Consider the following 6,310-nt stretch of genomic DNA (forward strand, 5'->3'; position numbering starts at 1 on the left):
ATGTCATAACGTATATGCCATTTTTCTCTAAATACGTTTTATTGAAGAACTGAATTCTAAGCGCAATGTTTTCTGCTGCAAAAAATATTGTGGCAATAGTGATGGTGTAAGTGGTTGTATTTTGAAGTTGAATTTATGTGAAGTCTTAATGTTTAAAGCGCCAAAGTGCTAATCGCGTGACTTTTCGCACATGAAACGTTATAGCTTATGTTTACATTATTTTGATATTCCAGAGAATTTGGAATATTTGAAACTACGAAGAAACCGAGCGTAGGCAATGCTGCCCGAACGGTGCAGAGTCGATAAGTTGTCCTATCGGTTTTTGTTTATAGCGTTTTTTATATGGTCGGCACCAAATGATTCTATGCGCTTTAGAAATTTCTATCAATTATGTATTTTTTAAAAAACGAATTACAAATAAAATGCATGATGGTAAGAAACTATATAACTACCAAATATAATTTTATTTTTATTCCTTTTCGCCTATAAACACTAGGAGCATCTTCTTCTTTATGTCCATTATGGATTCGCCAGGTTCGCAATGAGGCGATCGTGTGGTGAAGATCGAGAGCCTATATATTCCAGATTGATTACCTCTCAAAATACAGTTGTCAGCATTAATTAAAGATTAAGAATGGCACCTTGATCCTAACAAATTATGATAAAATTATGAGGACCTGGACAGGATTCGAATTTGGATTCCACAAGACGAAATTATAATTTGTATTTATAGAATGTAATGATATATGCTTCAGTTAATCTTTCACAAATAAATAAATTAAAAATTTTAAATATGTATATTAGTACTTTTCTCCTCAAAATCAATGGAATGCATTGGAATTAATTTTAAAATAATATTTTAGCATTCAAATTTAAGGTATTTAAACAAAAATAAAGTGTTTTCATAAATAAAATAAAATTTATTCCTTTAAAAATTTTTATCATCAAATGATATATAATTTTTGCTTCCAAGACAAATAATACTTTAACGCTTACTTCGTATCTTGTGGGAAGTAAGCCTTATTTTTAAAGTTTTGTATTAAAAAGTATCGTTATGTGACAACATACCTTAATGAAATCCACAGAACCATTTCAAAAATTAAAAACAGCGGCGAGTTATAACTTCACGGAGACAAGGAAAATTTATATTAGGGATTCCATGTACAGTACAATATCGTCTTCAAGCATTTTTCTTCGAGGATTTTTTAGGGGATCCTTCGGTAGCCTATTGGATTCAACACTGTCCATGAAAAACTTTCAATTACAACAAAAGTTTAAAGAAAACTTACAAGACAGAATAAAGGAATGAATAAACAAAATTTATTATATGTTTATTTTTCGTGCTTTATGAGTCAAGAAATTGTCAACATTTCATTGTAATCAACTCTATTTGAAATTTCATTCCTGGATGCATAACATTGCAAAATTATATAATTTTTCTTGTTCGGTTTAATTTCGAATATAATTTTTAATTCTTTTCAGGTTATTGAACGATCGCTACATTGATGCATCGGAAAGAGGAATTGACTAATACATTTTTTAAAATTACTGTATGTCCACATTAGGAAAGGTAGAACATTAGTCTTCCTCGAATCCCTCTATTTATCAATGAAGGAGAGTTTAAATTTTCTTGGTTTGCAAATTGTATAAACTGTCAATTCTTCCTTAAAAATAGTATGCCCTTATCCGTCGATGTCATCTAAGTAGGTATTTAGTAAATTTATAATACAGTTACCATACTCTTCCGGTATATTTAGTTCAGCGGCGAGCCAGGCGCAGGGAGCACCGGTGAGTGCAGAACTTAAAAAATCTAGCGCCACACCTGCAATCTAGAGTGGCTAGATATGGCGCCAAATTTAAATTTCAATAATCTTTTTACAGTAACGAGTTTATAACAGACAAGTTTGGGACCAACGTTTGGTGGGGCCACAAACAATTTCCCGTTTTGCCTTTTTTTTTTCTTTTTAAACTTCTTTCGCCCAGTGGACACTAAGGACCTCTTTTAGCAAGCTGATTATGGGTTCGGCCAGGCCCACAATGGAACGGCCAGGTGGTGAGGGACGGGATCCGACATATCCGGAAGAACCACCCCCGAAAAATTCCTGGGGATTTTTCCACCCGTCCGAATTTGATCCCGGGTCTTTCTATGCGGTGAACCTTAACCGCTCGGCCATCCGGCCGTCAAATTCCGTTTTGCCTATAGGATAACGATATGTAAATGTTTTACTAATCAAAATTTTAAAATAATGATATTATAAATTATATTTCAGTTTAAAAAATTTTTATTAAATCTTCTTCGTATAAACAACATACGAGTCGCTAAATCACAATAATATCGGACGATAGCAGACGACAATTTTTCTCAAAAATACAAATAAATAAGTAAATAAAAGAAAACGAGGTGGCGCTGATGCGTGTTTAGTTGTCTGCACTGCTGAAGATCGGCTGCAGAGGTAAAACGATTGTTTTCATATTTTTTTTAAAATTTAAAATGCACTTTAAACGTACATTCTTAATTTATTACTAACCCTTCCAGTTATTTGAGTTTTTATGAAGTTTTTAATGCACGGGACTTTACGATATTCAAGAAAAAAAAGAAAAATCACCAAAGTTTCTATCTGATGGCTTATAATCAATTGTGATTTTATATTTCAAATTGTCAATTTGTTTTGCTGAAGCTGTGTATGTAGTATTTATTTAGAGTATATTAAAGTTCTAAATCATAATTAATTTAATGATAAAGCAATTATGATAATTTTTTTTTCATCTTTCAAATGGAAATTTAAGAGGATACTCCAAATTTAAATGGAGACCACCTGAGAGGTCTCCACCCTCCTCGTTCGGAGCCAATCTTGCCAATTTTCTGATATTTTACTCTGGCGCGTTAGCCTATGGACAAAAATGGCAATTGTTTAGGGGCCCCCAAACCAATCTTTGGTATTTTAAACAATATGCCGAAAAATTCTCCCGAAGAAAAATGAAGTGGATGCAGTACGTGGGGCCCTCTAATTCGAATTTGCTCGGGTCGCCATAGAGCTGTGGCGTGATGTCGATTTTACTTTATTTTAAAGCCGAGTAATTTGTCACGGTGGCATTACTAAAGTTTTTGGTGTTAAAATCGATTGCGTCTCGGTATGTTTGTCGATTGCTAATCCGATCTTTCTTTGCTCGGATTAGTGAGAATGCCAGATTACGAGAGACTATAGATCTAAATCCTGCCCGAAGGCAAAGAGTGACGTGGTCTGTCGGCTTCGTTACCGATTCTTTTCGGAGGAATGTGGATAAATAATGTGGCGTGCTGATGTACTATGGTGTATGTGGAGATAAAAGTGGGATATGTGATGCGACTAACATTTGCATAAATGGAAGTGTATGGGTGAATGCACTATTAAAGTATTTTTAAGTATTATAAAATCTGTGGCTTAGATTTTTCACATATAAACTTTACTGATTAAAGATAAGACTGTGTTTATTAATCATAAGCAATTTTCACGATAAACATATTACTATAGAATTCACTTATTGTATTTATGTAGATTTTTATTAGTTGTTTATTTTATTAAATAGGCATGGCTTGAAACTTATAAAACTTCACTTGTTATAATTAGAGTTTGGCTATTGTTGTTATCTTTGGGTAAATGTATGCTTTTAAGTTCTTTGTATGTTATTGGCTTCAATGTATAGCTGATATGCAATCATTATCGGTTTTAAATGGTGTTTTAAATGTTAGTTGATATTTTCACATGGTAGTTTAAATGGATGTTATATAGATTACTCCCAGTTGAATTTTGGGACTTTGAGTATATATCTGAATTCAGGGACCGAGACGAGTTCAACAATACTCTACTTATGGACTGGAGACCAAAGATAAGAAAGTTATCAGAAAGTTAGGTATCAGATTAAGAATTTCTTGCCTTTCACAGTGCATTCTATGCCTTAGGTTAGGTTAGATTAGGGTATATTCTACCCTAATCTAACCTAACCTAAGGCTTGTTGTTAGGTTGTTAACCTAAGGTTGTTAGGTTAGAATGCACTATAGAATAGAATGAAATACAACAGAATGAATTACAATAGAATAGAAGGCAATGAAAGGCATTCTTCAGTACAGTGCATTCTGTTTTGTTGTAGTTCATCTTAAAAATCATGTAAAGTACTAAACCATACTTTACACGGCAACTGCATTATCTTTAAAGTTGGGGGCACCATTGCGCATGTGTGGAGATACCTGTTTGAGGAATTTGGATGGAGTCAGGCAGAAGGGTGAAATTTGATGTGTACAATGTTTAAAAACCAGACAGCATCGTTCTAACGGTCCAAGTGGGAAGCCAGTTTAGTTAAGCACCTGAAACAGGCCTTGGTGAAGGCTAAAAATGTTTGGAAGTTTAAGTTCATCACTGGTAGAAAGGTTTTGTTTGTGACTGTTCATTTCTCACATCAGTGTTTCTGAGAAGAAGTCTGTTATTGTAAATTCAATTGAGATAAATTGGAACAAAAGTTTAAGTGAGATAAAAATTCAAATGGGATAAAAGGTTTAAAATATTTAAATATTTACACATTTATTTTAAATATACTCATCATATCATTAAATTAACACATTTGTAAGACACCACATCATCTGGGTACAGTTATTGATATCTTGTCTTCTATGTAGCAGTAAATGGTGTGTCTGGAAGAAAAGAATCGGCACGGAGCAAGATTTGAACTCGCATACTCTGCTTACCTTGTGGTGCACTGCCAGATATGTTCCCTGGATCTCTAAGAATACAGTATCAATTTATTTATGATCTTTTTACTAGACATTAATATATCTGTGGATGTTTAACAAAGCAAAGCTATCCAGTCATTCTTCAAACTTGTAATTTCCAAGATATGGTTTTAGTTGACATAGAGAACAATTTTTCTGACAGCAAAAAGATTGCTATCTAGTCTTTTTCAATTTCCCAAATGACAGACTATTCTTGCAGAGTAGTCTGCCATTTGGAAAATTGAAAAAGTCTTATAAGGATTCAATGGTTTCCAAACAATTTCTGAAAGTGCTTGGAAACCTCATAGCAAGATCTTCGCTTGGAAACCTTAATCTTTTTCACATTGTGGTCAAGAATTCATGACAGAACTTCACTTTGTGTCCAATTGCTGTTTCTGCAATAGTTTATCATCAGTTTTTCTATTGTTATTAGTGATTACATCCATTTCTATCAAATTATGATTAATTATTTAAAATATAATTATCTTTGCAACTGATAGGTTTTTGGCCATTATAAAAACATTTCATTTTTACAATTTTTTTTAAAATTTTTATTATTGGTTAGAGTTTATGAACAAGAAGTCAGGGTAATGTAAAATTTCTTGTGAAATATTTAAGTTTGTTGATACTAGATGGCATTACTAAAGATGAAATTGATCTATATTAGTCTATATCTATAACAGTGAAACTGTTATAGATATAGACTAAATATTTGAATGTGAAACTGTCTGTATTAGTTTCTGATGTTTTCCTGCTTTATATTTATTATAACGAAAACAATTGCATTATTTGTGAGATGTTATAAATTTATGTATTCTAAAGCAAAAGTTAGCTTATAGCTTATTTGCTAACCTTTAGATTGAAGAATAGCTAGGATGTTGGTAGAAAAATGCTGTTTTTTGAATAAAAACACTGACAACAGAAAAAGCAAATATATATTTATTAACATTGATATTGCACAATGTTTATATTAAATACCTTTAATTAACAAAATTTAATATTATCTTTGCATATAATATCTAACAAAGCTATCAAACACTGTCAAGAGTATGGCATTAACTTCAAGCTGTCAAGAGCATGTCAAGCTTTATACTCTTTAACATCACAATTTAAAAGTGTTTTGTAAAATACTTGACCTTTCATAAATTTATACCCAGATTTATTGTGTTCCATCTTGTTGTCTATGAGTCATGGTATTGCATGACGAGTGTGTGCTGTTATGGCCTTTGTGCGATGTTTTGCATTGCTAATAATTTCTTTTATTACAGTATTCATTACAGTTGCTATCAATCAGTTTATTGACTTTCACTGCAGTTATTAAGGACAATGATTTTTTTTGTTGTGTTTTATTTCCTATCTTGGTTTTTTTTATTATATTGAATATCTTTTCCTTTTTCCACACAGTAGTGCAGGGCTTCTAATACATTGCTGTATGGCGAAACCATCATCAGTCTTACTATTTTACAAAGATTTGTAATCTTTGTAAAATAGTAAGACTGTAAAATCTTTGTAAAATAGTAATTTTACAAAGATTTGTAATCTTTGTAAAATCCCACAAATCTCAAA

Source organism: Centruroides sculpturatus, unplaced genomic scaffold (assembly GCF_000671375.1).
Source record: "Centruroides sculpturatus isolate CEXI.00-Female unplaced genomic scaffold, Cexi_2.0 scaffold95, whole genome shotgun sequence".
Taxonomy (NCBI): domain Eukaryota; kingdom Metazoa; phylum Arthropoda; class Arachnida; order Scorpiones; family Buthidae; genus Centruroides; species Centruroides sculpturatus.